The sequence below is a fragment of the Phyllostomus hastatus genome, unplaced genomic scaffold (assembly GCF_019186645.2).
Source record: "Phyllostomus hastatus isolate PE091 unplaced genomic scaffold, TTU_PhHast_1.1 phas_scaffold_200, whole genome shotgun sequence".
Taxonomy (NCBI): domain Eukaryota; kingdom Metazoa; phylum Chordata; class Mammalia; order Chiroptera; family Phyllostomidae; genus Phyllostomus; species Phyllostomus hastatus.
In genome coordinates, this window is record NW_025334016.1 from 9,171,741 (window position 1) to 9,191,158 (window position 19,418).

The 19,418-nt window shown below is 37.7% G+C and overlaps 1 non-coding gene across 1 annotated transcript; it reads right to left on the reverse strand.

Annotated features, from left to right (window-relative positions):
- Positions 1-16,395: 16,395 nt before the first annotated feature.
- On the reverse strand, positions 16,396-16,526 carry LOC123832865. Its single transcript, XR_006788123.1, has one exon. It is a non-coding gene; the product is annotated as a small nucleolar RNA SNORA1 (small nucleolar RNA).
- Between the last annotated feature and the right edge of the window lie 2,892 nt (positions 16,527-19,418).

Genomic DNA, 19,418 nt, shown 5'->3' on the forward strand with positions numbered 1-19,418 from the left:
TTCAGCAGCTGCATTCCTCCCCCCTCCTCCTCTGCCTTGTAACAAGAATATAAATCAGCCCCAGTCTAAAACTCAGTGCCCAGAATTTGGAATTTATCTCCTCTGGGTCTGCATGCGTGAATAAACTCCACTTCGTAAACTCCCAGGCTGTCTGAGTCGTCTTTCCCGTAAAAAAATCATTATTGTTTTAATCCATTAAGTTTTGGGTGATTTGCTTTCCAGCAATAGATAACTAATACAGTGAGTTTCTGGCAGAGTGAAGATGACCCAAAGCCAGTTCAGAGAGCATAAACTTTGAATTCAGACAAACATGAGTTAAACCTTAACTTATTAACTTACTTAACCATATAACCTTGTGTAAGCTCCTGAATTTTCTGAGCCTCAGTTTTTCTTTCATAAAATGGGAATAATTGTAACTGCCTCATGGCATTGTCATGAGTGACAAGAGTTCCCCAGCTTACATGTATGGGGGGAGGTAAGAGATGAGCAACTCAATGGGATAATTAGAACGTGGGCTTATAAAACATCTTAACAAAGAACAATAGTATTTGGGGAAGTGATAAGACAAATGAAGAGTTTTAAGCTTCCAAGTGCAGTAAACCATGCGAAGGTAAATATATGGGGAACACTAGTGGAAGCAGAAGATCATTTCAGTCAGGTCTGTTTTGGAGACTCTTCTTGGGTCAGTGTCTGGGCTGAAAAGAATCTCCGTATCCATCTCTCTCTCTCTCTCTCCTCTCTTCTCTCTGTCTTTTGAGCACACATGCACCTTTTTGCCCTCTTCTTCACTCAAGGTACATACCTTTGTTCTCTCTCCTGAGCTCCAAAGCCATTCTTTTGCCTGTAACTTGTTTCCTGGGCCCATGCAGCCCAACTGGCTAATTTTTTCTACTTCTGTGACTTTCCAAATAACCTTTTACTTGTATTTGGAAAAAAAAGAGTCTTTTCTCAGGTGATTAATAGTCTCAGCCTACTTTAAGGCAGGAAACTTATGGAAGACAGAGAAGAGAGCTTTTTGTGGTGTCTGGTGTTTCTAATTGTCTTCAGCTCAAAATAATCACAATCTTTATGCCAAAATGGCATATTTGGTGGTATGTGTTGATCCCTTACACATGCATTATGCTTAGAATACTGCCTGGCACATATTAAATATCCAATTTATATCTGTGGGTATTTGTATTAGAGTATTAGTATTAATAATCACCATTGTAAGGTATGTGGCACATAAATAATATTCAATAAATAGATGGTGGCTATCATGATGACTTCTCTCCTGAACATTTATGGGACCCCTCTTGTTTCTGTGTTTCTTGTAGTTATCATTATGTTGCCATTAGTTATACATATCCTCTTGTCTCTAGATTATAAATATCTTCAGGGCAGGGTGCATCTTACTCCTATTTATGTTTCCCATTGTGTAAGCCCTCCATACAAGTGTACTAAATGACTACATGTTAGTAAAACTAGGCTACTGATCATGGGATTACACTTTCTGTAAAAGACTGTACTATTACACTATGAGCAAATATTAACAGCAGCCTTCCTTACAAGAGGGAATGCAATAGGTCCTGGCATTCCTTAAAGAAAATACTGTACTTAGTTAAGTAGTTGTCCACTGAAACAATAGCAGGTCCAACCAACAGATTTTTCCCCTTACCAGAAAATTAAAGATTTATTAAATAATTGTTCTCTTTTTCACAGTAGTACTATGTTCAAATTCAAACTATTTATAATGTGGTGTGATGCTTTTTATATTTCTCTGACTAATCCAACTTATATAAGGAATAATTCAAATATCAGTAGGTGAAAATTTATTTCTCTTTTCTCTAGAAATGATTATACTACCATATTAATGAAAAAAGTTAAAAATATATAATGCTAAATCAGGGGGCTAAGATGGTGTCAGAGTAGGAAGGAGCAGAATCGGCTTCCCTCTGCTCAGGGGAGAAAATCCTGGCCGATCTATGGAGTAGAGAAGCAACCAACCTATGGAGTAGAGAAGCAAGCAACTAACATACTTCAGCATTTATGAAAATAGGGGACCAAGGATTGTGGCAGAACTGAAAAACCGGACCCTAAGAAGAGTGCTGCAGCAAGGTAGGGTCCCGGGGACCAGCATGTCATCCGGGGGCTGCAGCCCCAGGCCCAGGGCCCACTGCTGGGTTTTCCACAGAGTCCTTGGGAGAGAGCCGGGACAACTGCTCCCTCCCCAGCCAAACAAGTTCTGAGCGGCACTGGGAGGAATCCAGGTGCTAGCAAACACACAAGGGCTGTGAGCACCTTTGGAAGCTGTGGACAACAGAGGGGCTGGGTCGTACAGCAGGCCCTGATGCCCACAGTCACCAGTCTGGCTGAAGAGTTTGGCTGCAGGAGAAATCAAGCCATTGTGTGGAGAGGGAGGTTTGAACAGGAGGAATTTCTCAAGAGGAAGGAGTGAAAAGACAGACACTGTTTGGGGAATTCTCCTAAAGTGCTCAATTGCTCCAGCCTCCCAGCCACCCAGCCGAAGGCACACAGGCATGCACTTGCGAGGGGAGAGCATCCCCGCACCCCAGTCCACAGCAGTAACCCTGGGGAAAGGCGTGACTCCCACACCCAGGGTGCAAGGCTGAGAAGCCACATTAGCTTCCCAGACAGTGCGGGAGCCAGTGCTCGTACCACTGACAGAGGAAGAAAAGCCATACCAATCACCCCTCAGCCTGCTGAAGCTAGCAAGGGCACAAAAACCAGTTTGGCCATTTTGAAACGAAGAAAATTTTTAATGTAATTTTATTTTTTAACAATTCTTAATTTTTTAATTTTTATAGTTTTTATTCTCTCTTAATTTCATTTTCCTCTTTCCTGCTTTCTTGTTTTATTCCTTCTTCCTTTCCTCCAATTTTATCTCTTCTTCCTTCCTTCATCTGCCTTTTCTATTTTTACGTCTTTAAATTTTTTCTAAACACCTACAAGTGAGACAAAATCCTGGATCTGTGAAAAGACCAAAGTTGAACCCAAAGAAGGGGCATCACAACAGCTGGGACAGTGAGACAAATTTCATTTTGCTATTACAGAGAACCTGCAAGCTATTGTATATTTGTATTATTATTATTTTTTCCAGTATTCCTACATCTTTTTTAAATAGTATTTTTCTTGCCCTCTTCTTTTTGTATAGTCTGCTTTGCTAGGCTGGATATATTGTATGATCTGACAGCTTTCCCCTGATATCTCTTTCCATACTGTATTCCTAACCTACTGTCCTTTAATTCATCTGTATCCCATTAGCACACTACTTGAGGTTCTGTACTCCCTATTCTTCTTACCTAGATCTCATACATTCTGTCATATGATTCTTGCCATAATATTATTGTAAATAACTGCTGTTCCATGCAATTCTAGTTACTTCACAACAGCCCCCCACAAGATCTTAGCCCATTTCAAAGTTTCCTGAACTCTATTACTGTAGTGGTTAACTCTATTCTCTCACACACTACACCTATTTACTATCCTTTACTCTCACCTTACCTCAGAATCTGACCTCCCACAACCTCCCTGCTTTATAGATCCAACTCACAATCCTTCCTTCCCGAACAAGAGTCTCATCTTCTTTCCATCATTTCTAAAACTCAGCTAGCTGAGTGGAAGATCACAGTTCACACTATACACAGTCAAAGAATCTCCTATCTCTTCCCTCCTTGCTACTACTGTAAATAGCATAGAATTCTCTGTTGCTGTCTTAAACCATTTTGCCTTACCCCTCCAACTGATGACAAAAAAGAATAGGTGGAGGTGGTGAACACCAGGATACCCACTGGAAAAAGAAAGCCAACAACAAAGGAACCACTAACAGATAACAACAGAAGAAGGTAAAGCAGAGAGTAGTAACCACACGAACCTCAATCCAGGACCTATCTGGAAATACAAATAAACAGTAGAGACAGTACTCAATATAAAAAAACTGAACAAGAGCAAGAGAGAATTCTTTAAACCTTATACACATGGAAGAACCAGCTTCAACAGAACCTTCCCTCACCAGCACAACAAAATACAAGAGGTGGTGGTCAGAGTGACCCTCATTTAACCAGCTGGTGGGAAGGAACCACCAAAGAAAGACTCAACAACAATCAAAACCCAAAGGCAATCACAAAGCCAACTTAAATGACAGCCCAAGACCAGTGAGCTTGTGAGTCAAGGAAACTGCAATACTGAAACTCACTGCTATTCGACTAAAGACGTTCACACCACAAACCCAGGGAACCAGAACAGATCAATTTAAGAAACTGAGGCTAACAAGAAGAGTCTCACAAACAATGGGAAGACAAAGAAACAATCCCCAAATGAAAGGAAAGGAGGAAGCCTCAAAAAGAATGCCAAATGAAGTAGAGGGAATTCAACTATCAGATATTGAGTTAAAAGCAATGATCATCAGGAAGCTCAATGAGCTCACAATGAGCTACCAGAAACTACAGGGAAGCTTCAATGAACTCACTGAAAACTACATCAGCATGAAAAAGGAAATAGAAACTATCAACAAGAGCCAAGAGGAAATGAAGAATACAATTTCTGAACTGAAGAACACAGTAGAAGGAATCAAAAGCAGGACTGATGAAGCAGATCAGATCAGCAAGCTAGAGGACAAAGTAGAAGAAAACACCCAGAAAGAGCAAGACAAGGAAAAGAGGCTCAGAAAAAATGAAGAGGGATTAAGAGAAATGCAAGACAATATGAAACGTAATAATATCCGTATAATAGGGATACCAGAGGGAGAAGAAGAAGAACAAGGGATACAAAACCTATTTGAAAAAGTAATGATGGAAAACTTCCCTAATTTGATAAGAGAAAAAGTCACACAAATCCAGGAAACACAGAGAGTCCCAATCAAGAGGAATCCAAAGAGACCCACCTCAAGACACATCATAATTAAAATGGCAAAATTTCAAGACAAAAGGAGAATCTTAAAGGCAGCAAGGGAGAAACAGGAAGTAACATACAAGGGAGCCCCAATAAGGCTAACAGCTGACTTCTCAATGGAAACACTCCAAGCCAGAAGAGAATGGTAAGAAATATTCCGGTAATGAGAACCAGAGGTCTGCAACCAAGGCTACTTTACCCAGCATGGCTCTCAATCAAGACAGAAGGCCAAATAAGAAGCTTCTCAGACAAAAGAAGTCTAAAAGAATACACATCCACTAAACCAGCTGTGGAAGAGATGCTAAAGGAACTGCTTTAAGGAAAGAAAGTAAAAGAAAGAGTGAGAGAGGAACACACATACATAAAAGGCAATGAATAAGTACCTATCAATAATAACCTTAAATGTATATGGATTAAATGCTCCAATCAAAAGACATAGAAGAGCTGATTGGATAAGAAAACATGACCCACATATCTGCTGTCTACAAGAGAGCCAACTCAGGATAAAAGAACTGCACAGGCTGAAAGTGAAGAGCTGGAAACAAACCTTCCAAGCAAATGGACAGGAAAAAAAAGTTGCAGTAGCAATACTCATATCTGACAAAATAGACTTCCAAAAAGGGACCGTAAAGAGAGACCCAGAAGGTCATTTCATAATACTCAAAGGAAGAATCCACCAAGGAGACATAAATATTGTAAATATATATGCACCCAACATAGGAGCACCCAAATACATAAAGAAAATCTTAGAGGACTTCAAGAAAGATATTGACAGCAGCACAATTATTGTGGGGGATTTTAACACCCCACTATCAAAAATGGACAGATATTCGAAACAAAGAATCAACAAAGATATTGTGGCATTAAACAATACCCTAGATGAAATGGGCTTTACTGATATATACAGAACCCTCGATCCCAAAGAAGCTAAATACACGTTCTTTTCAAATGTACATGGAACATTTTCAAAGATTCATCACATGATAGGACACAAAACAAGCCTCAACAATTTCAAAAAAAATGAAATCATACCAAGCATTTTCCTGGATCACAAGGGACTGGAGCTAGAAACCAACCCCAAGGAAAAAAAACAAAACACTCAAAATCATGGAGATTAAATTGCATGCTATTAAACTATGAATGGGTCAAGAATCATATTACGGAAGATATCAAAAGGTTTCTGGAAACAAATGAAAATGAACTCACAACAATCCAAAACTTATGGGACACAGCCAAAGCAGTCCTAAGAGGGAATTTCATGGTGATACAGGCCCACCTAAAAAAGTTAGAAACATTCCAAACAAACACCTAATCCTACGTCTACAAGAACTCTAGGAACAACAACAAAGACAGCCCAGAGCAAGCAGAAGGAAGGAAATAACCAGGATCGGAGCAGAATTAAATGACATAGAGACTAAAAGCACAATCCTAAGGATCAATGAATCCAAGAGCTGGTTCTTAGAAAAGATAAACAAAATGGACAAGCCTTTAAGCAGACTCATCAAGAAAAAAAGAGAGAAAACCCAAGTAAACACATCAGAAGTGAAAGAGGAGAGATTACAACAGATACCTCAGAAATACAAAGGATTGTAAGAAATTACTAGGAAGAACTGTATGCCAAAAAATTTGAAAACCTAGATGAAATGAACAAATTTCTAGAAAAATATAACCTTCCAAAACTCAATGGAAAAGAAGCAGAAAGCCTGAACAAACGAATAGCAGCAAAAGAAATTGAAGCAGTAATCAAAAAACTCCCAACACACAAAAGCCCTGGACCAGGTGGTCTCACAGGAGAATTCTACAAAGCATTTAAGGAAGAGCTAATGCCTATCCTTCACAGACTATTTCAAAAAATCCAAAAAGATGGAAGACTCCCAAACGCTTTTTATGAGGCCAACATCATTGTAATTCCAAAACCAGATAAAGACACAACAAAGAAAGAAAACTTCAGGCCAATATCGCTGATGAACATTTACACTAAAAACCTCCACAAAATACTGGCAAACCTCATCCAACAGTACATGAAAAAGATCATACACCACGACCAAGTGGGATTCATTCCAGGGATGCAAGGATGGTACAATATTCGCCCAAGTCTCTACAGTCAATTAATATTTGACAAAGGAAGGAGCAACATAAAATGGAATAAAAATAGCCTCTTCAACAAATGGTGTTGGGAGAACTGAACAGCTACGTGCAAAAAAATGAAACTCGAGCACCAACTTACACCTTATACAAAAATAAATTCAAAGTGGATAAAAGACTAAATATAAACCGTGACACCATTAAAGTCCTAGAAGAGAACGTAGGTAGGACAATCTCAGATGTTTGACGCAGAAACTTTTTTACTGACATGTCTCCTAGAGCAAGGGACATACAGGAAAGAATAAACAAATGGGACCTCATCAAAATAAAAAGCTTTTGCACAGCTAAAGAAAACAGTATCAAAATAAAAAGAGAACCAACTGTATGGGAAAACATATTTGCCAATGACACCTCACACAAGGGTTTAATCTCCAAAATATATAAATAACTTACTCGAGTCCACTCTAAGACAAGTAACCCAATTAAAAAATGGGCAAAGGACTTGAACAGACAATTCTCCAAGGAGGACATACAGAAGATCCAAAGACATATGAAACAATGTTCAATATCGCTAGCTATCAGAGAGATGCAAATTAAAACCCCAATGAGATACCACTTCACACCAGACAGAATGGCCATCATAAAGCAACAAACAACAAGTGTTGGAGAGGTTGTGGAGAAAAGGGGACCCTAGTGCACTGTTGATGGGACTGCAGACTGGTACAACCACTATGGAAAGCAGTATGGAACTTCCTCAGAAAACTAAAAATGGATCTGCCTTTTGACCCAGCAATTCCACTGATGAGACTATATCCTAAGAACACTAAAACACCAATACAAAAGAACCTATGCACCCCAATGTTCATAGCCACACAATTTACTATAGCCAAGTGTTGGAAGCATCCTAGATGCCCGTCAGTAAATGAATGGATCAAAAAACTATGGTACATCTACACAATGGAATTCTATGCAGCAGAAAGAAAGAAGGAGCTCCTACCCTTTGGAACAGCATGGATGGAGCTGGAAAGCATTATGCTAAGCGAAACAAGCCAGGCAATGAAAGACAAATACCGTATGATCTCACCTTTTACAGGAACCTTATCAACAAAACAAAGAAACAAGCAAAATATAACCAAAGAGACTGAAATTGGGGACAGACTGACATGGCCAGAGGGGAGAGAAGAGGGAATTTCAGGGGAGAATGGGAAGGGTTTACAGGAATGAATTTAAAGGACACATGGACAAAATGTAGGGGGAGGGTGGTAATGGGAGGGAAGTGGGGAGGGTTGGGTTGGTGGGCTGGAAGGGGAGTAAAAGGGAGAAAACTGTACTTGAACAGTGATTAAAATAAAAAAATATATAATGCTAAATCAGAACTGATATCATATGCCATGTTGTTTTGCTTTTAATGCAAAAAAGATGTTTGTGTTATCAATAAATGCAGAATGCATTATGACCACAGATGTAGTACACATAATAAATACAAAGATTCATTTAGTCAATGTGAGTTTCAGATTATAAACAAATTAAAAGAATGCTGTATTTTGCTCTTGAGAAGGCAACAGTAACACTTTGCTTATTAGGATGAAGAATTTCATACCTGTCCAAAAGAATAATGAAGTTAAAACTCAAATACAATGACAAAATTCATATAAAACTGGTTCTAAATTTTATACCAATTCATGTAGAAATTTACACATAGCTATAACCATAATCCAGGCAGCATCTGCAAAATTTGGGAGTCAAGAGGCTGAAAGGAATTATAGAAACCCATCTAAAATAAAGGTTGTTTTACAGGATCACCTACTGAAAGATGACTTAATTTAACAATACAGCAATGAAAACACAAGGAAACAAAGATGGCCCCCACCCTGAAAGGATTAGAGTCTGAAAAATGCAAACTGATATGTCTCAGGCATTATTAATAACTATATTAGAAATTTAAACTAAACCTTGTACCATCATAAAAGATGACCTCCTAAACAGCAATAGCTGATGATGTAAGACTTTTTAAAATTAACATACATAAAAGGTTTATAGTTTCTATTGGATATGCTTCTAGTTTTTCATTCTAACAACATTTAAGGTGCTTCATATTGTTTGTACACTGTATATTGTTGTTCAGTTTCCTTCTTATGTTTTTTGTAAATATAAGAAGAAAATCTTTAAAGATAAAGTTTAAGGTTTTTTTGTTTCTCACCCCACTTGTGGCAGGAAGACAGTAGGATGCACCTCTGTATCCCCACCCCCTGTATATGTCCCTGCCCTTGAGTGTGGATGGCACCTGTGACTTTCTTACTAATAGAATATGGCAGAAGTGATGGGATGTTACTCCTGTGATTACATTACATCATATAACTCTATCTTGTAGTGAGTGCTCTAGACCAGTGATTTTCAACCCTCTTCATCTCATGGCATACATAAAGTAATTACTAAAATTCTGTGGCATGCCAGAAAAGATGTTTTTTACCAATCTGACAAAAAATGGGTGTAATTTTGATTCATTCACACTAGACAGTTATTGTTCTGTTGGCTGTTGTCATTTTTTTATTTGGGTAAATACCTAAGAATGGTGTTGCTGGGTCATAAGGTAGGTATAGGTTCAAACCACAGGTAGCACACAAGACTGCGGACAAAATCCAGCCCTCCACTTTTTATTCTCCAGCCCGGCACCTTGTTTCTACAGCACAAAGCTCTCACTTAACTATTAAAGAGTACCATAGTTACATTTATGCAGTCTTAAAATTACATTTGGCCTTTTGAAGACAACCACAAGGCTGATGTGGCCCCTGGTGAAAATGAGTTTGACACCCCTGGTTTAAACTATTTTCCAAAGTGGTTGTACAATTCAAAATTTCCCCTAGCAGTGTATGAAAGTTCCAGTGGTCCCTCATCCTTGCCAATAATATGGTCAGGTTTTTTTTACATGTTAGACATTCCAATACGTGTATAGTGATATCTCATTGTGATTTAACTCACATTTCTCTAATGATTAATCATTTTCAGCATCTTTTCATGTGTTTTTTTGCCATGAAATGTTGTATTTCTTTTTTTTAAATTTTATTTATTTATTTATTTATTTATTTATAAAGAGCCTCATTATTTTTTGTTTTTAAATTTATCCTTGTCCTTTTTTTGGTTGTTAAAGGAAGCAAAATATACCTACCTGTACTTCCATCTTCGCCAGCTATAATTTTTTTCAATGAGTTTATATTCAATATTATTTTATATTAGTTTGAGGAGTACAATATAGTGGTTAGATAATTACATACTTTACACAGTGTTCCCTCTGATATTTCCAGTACCTACCTGGCACTGTACATAGTTATTACACTATTATTGACTATATTCCCTATGCTGTACTTTACAACTCCATGACTATTTTGTAACTACTAATCTGCAGAAGTTCTTAATTTTGATGTCGTACAATGTATCACTATTTTTCTTTGTTGGATTTGTGCTTTTGGTACTATATCTTAGAAATCTTTCCCTAATCAAAGATCACAAATATATTCTCCTGTTTAAGTTAAATGAGGTTTCTAAGTTTTACTAATACAACGACTGTATATTCTTGTGTATTATTATTTGTATATGTGAATGAAAACTTTAGGTTTCTTTCAATGAAGGGAATTTGTAAGATCAGACAGCATGTGCATATTGTATGTGCACTAGAAATTGCCAAAGTGGTTGTACTCATTTACAGGTTTATTGACAAAGAATGAAAATTTCTATTTTATCATAACCTTACTTGGTATTGTCAAATTGTTTAACTTTTATCAACTTTATGGTTATGAATATACTCATTTGATTTTACATATTAAGCATCTTTTCATACCCTTTCACATTTTAATTGATTATTCAGTTTTCCTTATCTATAAAAAGCTTTTTGTTCCCTTTTATTTTTATTCTTCCTTGGATTTATAAGAATTCTTTATATATCTGTATACTGATCTTCAATCAGTTATATAGATTGTAAATAGCTTTTCCTTAGTCTCTTACTTTTTTCATTGTTTATGATCTTTCTTGTATATATTTTTGAAAGCTGGAATGGGAGTAAGTGGGAGAAAACTGTACTTGAACAATGATTAAAATAAAATTAAAAAAAAGTTTAATGAAGTCAAATTTATTGGTCTTCTCTTTGATGATTTGTATTTAATTTTTTATGTCTTGCTGAAGAAACTCTACATTCTATAGGGTTTTCTTCCCATATTTAAGCCTTTAATTCATCTGGAATTCATTTTTGTTAAAGGATCAGATGGTTTATTTCTATTCGCCCCAGTTGACCCAGTATCAGGTAAGCCTTTTGCTGTTGATTTATAATGCTGTCTCTGCTATACATCAACTTTTCATAATTGTTCGTGTCTTTTTGTAAATTTTTTACTATGTTAATCTATTTATCTGTCTCTGAACTATTAGCACAATGGTTTGTTTTACTGTAACCTTAGAATAAGTCTTTATTTGGTAAGCAAATTTCACCTCCTTCTTCAGGAGATTTTTGGGTATTCTACAACATTTCTTTACACTGCAGACAGAATGATTTATTCTTTCTATTGCAATTTTACCATAAATGAGCACTAACTAGCTTTAAAAGCATTAATCAGTTCTCACCACACTTAGAAATATGTCTAAATTCCTATTTGACTCACGAAGTCCTCTGTAATCTATCTCTTTTACCTTCCTTCCATCCTGTACTTCTACTGCTTCACAGGAGTTTCCAAAATGGGTTATCAACTTTGAAGGAAATTCACAATTGTTTGCTTTTTGGGATTGCATCACATTTGTAAATTTCATCTATTCTACCATGCTATAGATTGTAAGACTCATCATTATTTTATGTGTCACTAAAGAAAAAATTACTGCCCATTAAACTATGACATTATGTTTTTTATTACTTAGAAGTTTTATTTTATACTGTTTGTAAAAGCTCCTTTGGACTTATTTAGATATATGCTTTTATCATATATTTTTCTTGTGTGTCCATAAAAATGAAAATATAAGTGAAATAAATTGGTTAAGATATCCCTAAAATTTCTTGACATTCAGAGTCTGACTTTTCTGAATTACTATAAAATTTTATTATCTGTGTTTTCCACATGGTAATAAACTGTGTGTCATCAAGGATATTGGTAATGTGGCATTTATTATAATAGTCCATCCATCCACTACTGTCTCTGAAATGTTCTTCCCAGCCACAGCACCAAAACATAATTCAGTTTCACCTACTTGTCACTATCTTCTTTTCTTGGTTTCTTGAATGTTCTTTACAAGAAAATATGCACTTTCAGTCATTCTTCTCATAAAAAAGATTTGTTTCTTTGATACTAGAAATTTATGGTCCTTATTCTGTTTCTGTGCCTTTCTGCACACACAGTACATTTTCATTTGAATGCTATATCATAGAGGCATTTTAATGCTATATCATAAAGACATTTTATTTTCTTAAAGAAATTTTGTAATGTATTTTAATCCTTTATCTAACTAAAATTTCTTATTAGCATATGCATTTTAAAATTCTTTTTAAATTATATTGTATTGATTATGCTATTATAGTTGTCTCAACTTTCCCCCTTTATTCTCCTCCACCCAGCACCCCCACTCCCTCAGGCAACCCCCTCATTGTTCATGGGTCATGGGTAGGTTCTTTGGCTACTCTATTTCCTACACTGTACTTTATATTCCCATGGTTATTATGTAACCACCTAGTTGTACTTCTTAATCCCCTCACCTCTTTACCCATTTCCCCATAACCCTCTCCCATCTAGCAACCACCAAAACACTCTCCATATCCATGATTCTGTCTCTGTTAGCTTACTTTGTTTTTTAGAGTCAATTGTTGATTGATATGTATTTATTGCCATTTTATTGTTCGTACTTTTGATCTTCCTTTTCTTAAGTCCCTTTAATATTTCATATGATAATGATTTGGTGATGATGAATTCCTTTAGTTTTTTTTCTTCTCTGAGAAGTTTTTATCTTCTCTTCAATTGTAAATGATAGCTTTTCTGAGTAGAGCAACTTGGCTGTAGGTTCTTGCTTTTCATGACTTTGAATATTTCTTGCCAATCCCTTCCACCCTACAAAGTTGCCTTTGAGAAATCGACTGACAGTCTTATGGGAACTCCCCTGTAGGTGGCTAACTGATTTTCTCTTGGTGCTTTTAAGATTCTTTTTTTTTTATCTTTAACCTTTGGCATTTTAAGTATGATATGTGTTGGAGTGGACCTCTTTGCATCCATCTTTGTTTGTGACTCTCTGTGCTTCCTGGACTTGCATGTCTATTTCCTTCACCAAGTTAGGGAAGTTTTCTTTCATTATTTTTTCAAAGAGATTTCCAATTTCTTGCTCTTTCTCTTCTCCTTCTGGCACCCCTGTGATGTGAATGTGATCTCGTGAAGTTGTCCCAGAGGCTGCGTATACCATCTTTGTTTTGTCTTTTTTTTTTTTGTGAAGGGATTCTTTTTTCTTCTTGTTTTTTGATTGTTTTTTTTTCCTTATGTTCCAAATTATTGATTTGGTTCTTGACTTTGTCCACTGTACTGTTGTTTCCCTGTAAATTGTTCTTTATTTTAATTAGTGAATCCTTCATTTCTTAATGGATCTTTATTATGCTGTTGAGGTCCTCACTAAGTTTCTTGAACATCATTATAACCAGTATTTTGAACTTGCATCTGATAGATTGCTTATCTCCACTTTGTTCAGTTCTTTTTCTGGAGCTTTGGTCTGTTCTTCCATTTGGGCTGTGTTTCTTTGTGTCCACATTTTAGCAGCCTCCCTGTGTTTGTTTCTATGTATTAGGTAGAGTTTCTATGGCTCCCTCTCTTGGTAGTGTGGCCTAAAGTAGTAGGTGTCTTGTAAGATTCAGTGGCACAGTCTCCCCTGTCACCCAAGCTGGGTACTTGTGGTGTGCCTTTCATGTAGGCTGAGTACCCTCTTCTTGTAGTTGAGCTTTGATTGCTGTTGGCAGGTCAATGGGAGGGATTTACCCAGGCCAGTCAGCTGCAAGGACTGATTGTGATCACTGACCACCAACCTCCACCCTCCATGGAGGATCAACTGTGGGGGGGCAGGATGGTGGTGCTCCAATATGGTCTGTAGCTCTCCACTGGAGGCACAGACCCTGGGGTTTCCTGTGTGGTGCAAGTCAAGGTCAGCCACCACCTGTGTTTTGCTCAGGGTCACCCTGCCTGAGCTGTAAAGCAATCTGAGATGGTTGTTACTTGTGCTGAGCTTGAAGATTCCCAGGTAAAGCCAAACTGTGAACCTAGGTTGGCTGCTGCTAGTGCTTGGCCTAGGGTCATTTAGCAAGAAGTATGGGGGCTGGGGGTTCATTGAGGCTGGCTGTTGCTTGTTTGAAAAGATTTAGGAAGTTGTGAAGCATGAGCCAACACCAGCCATTCATATGGAAAAGCAGGTTGGGTGGCCCATAAGTTGGGTGGGATGGTGTCTCTGGGGATCTCCAGGACAGGGCAAACAGTGTTAGCCAGGTTGATGGAGTCTTAAATATGCCATCAGCCTGCTGGCCCTGTGCCTTGTAAGGGGAGAATTCGGGAAAAGAACAATGACCTCTGCCAGACCATTCAGTTCCCTTCTGTAGGCCACTGGTGCTTTTCAAGCAGCTACCCTGGTTCTGGAGCTCAGAGGGAGTGAATCTGAGTAAGTCTGTGTGTGGTTTTTTTAAGAGGAACTGCTTGAAACTCCAGAAGTTTCTTCCACCAACTCAATCCCCACTGGTTTTTGCAGCTAGAAGTTATGGGGACTTACCTTCCTGGCACTGGAACCCTGGGCTGGGGGTCCTGGTGTGGAGCTAGGACTCCTCACTTCCAAGGTATACTGCCTGAATTTTTATCTACCACAGGTGATGTGGGACCCACACATTCCACATCTGTGTCCCTCGTACCAGTCTGGATGGATGTGTTTTTTTAAGACATTTTAAACAGTCCATTAAACTCAACATGTAGTCCAAAAATGAACAGAACTCAAGTGAAGTATCATGAACAGCTATGACCAAAAGTTTACCCATGGTCAGGCAATGACAGCTACATCACAATCTATGCTTGGAGGCAAGAAGAAGCCATTGGTTGTAAGACACATCTTAATCTTAGAGATGCTTTAAAAATACATTATAATGACCCTGGCTGGTGTAGCTCAGTGGATTGAGCTTGGGCTGAGAACCAAAGCATCACAGGCTTGATTCCCAGTCAGGGCACATGCCTGGGTTGCAGGCCACTGCCCCCAGCAACTGCACATTGATGTTTCTCTCTCTCTCTCTTTCTCCCTCCCTTCCCTCTCTAAAAATAAATAAATAAATAAAATATTTTTTTAAAAATACATTATAATGCATTAAAGGTTGTATTTGTAGCAGATTGTTATTTTTTAAATGGAGTTATATAATTTTTAATATCATAAGAAGAGATTTTAAATGGGTTTACTTTTTGTCTTTTAATAATGTTTAGTATTTTCTCTTATATTTTTCATTATTACAAATGTTATATTTATACAAATTGCATTTTATAATTGATTATCAGACTTAGGAGTATTACTGTTGTTTATATATTGATCTTGTGTTTAAGAATCCTGCTAAACTTTTTTACTAATTCTCAGATTTTCTTAGATTTTCTATCTAGACATCATGTTGTTGCCAAATGACAGCACCATGTCTCCCTTGGCAATCTGTGCTTCCTAATTACTTTCCCTTTCTTCTTTCATTGGTTAGGACTCAATACAATTTGGAGTAGATGTGATGATAATGGGCTTATTTGTCCTGTGTAAAAATTAATGCTTCTTAAATTTTACCATTAAATAGAAAATTTGCCCTAGGTTTATTCAAGTTAAGGCCATTCCCTTATATTCCCAGTTTGCTGTAAATTTCAATCCTGAATCAGTGCTGAATTTTATCACTTGCCTTTTCAATCTACTAACAGGAACACATAGTTCTAATTCACTCTGTTAATGTGCTGAATGCTGTTGTTAAAATTTTCTGATTCTGGACAACACTTGCACTCCTGGCATAAACTCTTCCTAGTCAAAATATATTATTTTTTTAATGCAGGGTTGCAGTTAAGTTGCTAATATTTTATTTAGGATCCACAGTTAGATGGAAGATTAGCCTATAATTTTTCTTGTACCTCATAAAAATAAGGTGACTGTCTTTCTCTATTCTCTGATGCAGCTTGCATAAAATGAATTTTGGGGATTTCATAAAATCACCTGTAAAACTACCTTAACCTGGGACATTGGTAGGAGAATATATATTTTTTATTAATAATTACATTACTATTTATTGTAAGTAGCCTGCTCATGTTTTCTATTTCATCTTGAATCAACTTTGTATATCTATCTATCTATATATCTTAAATTATACATTGTATGTGTTGTTTAACTTATTGGCACACACTTATTAATAGTATTATCTTCTTTTTTTAATGTTACAAGTCTCATTGTCACCACTGCAATAATCACTGTGATAAAAGCATAACCTGTGTTTCAATGTAGCCACAGTAATAATTTCTGGACACCAGTATTATCTTCTTATTTTTAAATTTCTTCAGTCACTTAATAATAATTACTTTTTATTCTGAATTTTCTTTCACTTATTTTTTTCTTGACCAGTCTTTCTAGAGCTTGGTCTTTTTTAATTTGTGAAAAAAATTTTCATAAGTGTTCTGCAGAAAAATATTGTCTGTTTCTTTCGTGGAAATTAATTTTGTTATTATTTTTAGTATCTTTATTGTTGTTTTCTTCTTTTTTTGGCTCTGCTACTGTTGTTTTCTAATTCAAAAAGTAATATTTGCTTAACATTTAAAATTTCAAAAGTAGCCCTTTATGGTGTGGCTCAGTGGATTGAGTGCCAGCCTGCGAACCAAAGTGTTGCTGGTTTGATTACCAGTCTAGGGCACGTGCCTGGATTATGGGCCAAGTCCCCAGTTGAGGGCACATGAGGGGCAACCATACATCACTGTTTCTCTCCCTCTCTTTCTCCCTCCCTTCCCCTTTTTATAAAAGAAAGAAATAAAATCTTTTTAAAAAAGAGAATAGCTCTGGCTGGTGTGGCTCAGTACATTGAGTGCTGGCCTGTGAACCAAAGGGTCACTGGTTCTATTCCCAGTCAGGGTACATGCCTGGCTTGTGGGCCAGGTCCCCAGTAAGGGGCACATGAGAGGCAACCACACATTGATGTTTCTCTCCCTCTCTTTCTCCATCCCCTCCCCTCTCTCTAAAAATAAATAAACAAAATCTTTTTTAAAAAGAGTATAAATGTTTTTTTTTAATTTCAAAAGTAATTGATGCATTGAATATAGCAAGTGACCTATTTGCATATTTATTATTAGCTTTAAAAACATGATTTTAGCACTGGCTTGTGTGGCTCAGTGGATTGAGTGCCAGCCTGTGAACCAAAGGGTCACTGGTTCTATTACCAGTCAGGGCACATGCCTGGGTTGCAGGCCAGGTCCCCAGTAGCGGGTGTGCAAGAGGCAACCACACATTGGTATTTCTCTCCATCTCTTTCTTCCTCCTTCCTCCTCCCTCTAAAAGTAAATAAATAAAATCTCAAAAAAAATAAAATAAAAACATGATTTTATAGTACATATTGTTTTACCACTTGTTATTACCTTATTTGATATTTTTTTCAAATAGGTATATTTTACTTAGAGCCAGGTAATTATTAACCTTAATGGTAGCTTTTTTATTTATTTATTTATTTATTTATTTATTTATTTATTTATTTTCTAAGCACTTTACTGTGATAAATGCATTTAATGCTCATGAAAACTATATCAGGCAGACTGTTATTATCACCATTTTACAGACAAGAAAACTGAGCCACAGAGCACCTAAGACACACAGCCACTTAGGGACAGCCTGTTGGTTCCAGTGGGGAAGAAGAAAGAACTGCCAAGGTTGCTGGGGATGGCCCTGAAGGAGCAGCTGGTGTCCTCGGAGAGTGTATCTTCATGGCCTTGGACTCCATTTTTCTTGGCATCTTGCATGTGTACTGGGATCCACTATACTGCCTAGGGGAGGCTGAGGACAAAAAAGGCCAGGGTCAGGAGGTGTTGGCATTGGGAAGATTGCAGGTCTGGCTTAGCATCCTGGGCAGGAGCCCATTACATTCAGGCACCCCTGTTCCTTCAGACTTCATCATAGCCATGGCTGTGCTAGACTTCATGCTCATGCACCTCAACCCCTACCCCTTCACGTGTACCATCTACAACTAGATCTTCAATGTCTGCAAGAGCAGGCAAGCCCTCAGACTCAGTCAGGCCATGGCTGCCCACCCTGGTGTGCGGACAGAAAAGGAAGAGGGACAGAGGCCTGGGTGCCTAAGTAATGTGCTATGACCTATTCATGGGATGGGAGAGAAGTAGAATGCAGACTTCACCCAGCTTCTAATGAGCCTTCTGTCACCTACTAGGATTAATCTCTTCATTTTCTAGAGAGGGGTTGGGGCTGTCCCAAGTCACTAGCAAATGAGGGATCTCCTGCTTTCAGTGTCAGCTCTGGTTCCTGACACAATTCTAACCACTGCTGAATCAGCTTCCCTCTCAACATCTGCCCACAGCTTCCTAACCATCCTCCAGGAAGTGACTGGAACCCTAGCAGAGACCTGGCCCCTGTGAGCCAGGCTTGGCCCCAAATGGCCAATCTTCTTCTCTGGTGCCCCAGGCACTGTTCCACTAATCTGACCTCAAGCACTTCCAGAACACCATTTTCATCCTCTTCACCTTGCTCACCCTGGACAACTGGTCCCTCATCTATATAGGACAGTGGAGCCCAGGGTATGTTAAGGCCCAGGCTGACTGGAGGACAGGAAGCTGGCTAGGTGGACAGACCCTGTGGGATTTTTTATCCCATCTGCAAAGTAGGGCTTCCGAGAGTCAGCAAGGAACTCACAGGTCAAGCAACTCCCTCCTTCCCAGGAACCTGGTACATTAACAATAGCAATTTCAACTTAAACAAAATTAATGAATTTGCTAACTGTTATTTTGCCTACAGGCATTAATCTACCTTCTGCCATATACATTAATTTCAAGATAAATATTGCCTGTAAAAATTTAACTCTGCTGTTTTAACTTGCAGGCATGTATATTAAAAGGTTTCTCTTGTTCTTTTGGATTGGCTTAATAACAGCTCACATTCACTCTTTACTATATTGGTTCTGAATTTAATCATTTTTAAAGTAATTACTTTGTTTTTATCTTTAAAATATTTGGATTTCTCTTTTGTGTTTTAGAAACCTAATATACTCTCCATGTACATCTGTCCTAGCTTCTCCAGAGCAAGGGCATTGGATCTTCCTGTTTATGAGTCTCAAGCTTCAGGCACAGTGCCTAGACCAAGACAATGGCATTACTGATAATCACCATTTGTCAAACATGTGCTGTTTTCTAGGCATTGTGCCCAACATTTTATGTGCATCATCAAAATTTATTCAGACAAAATTT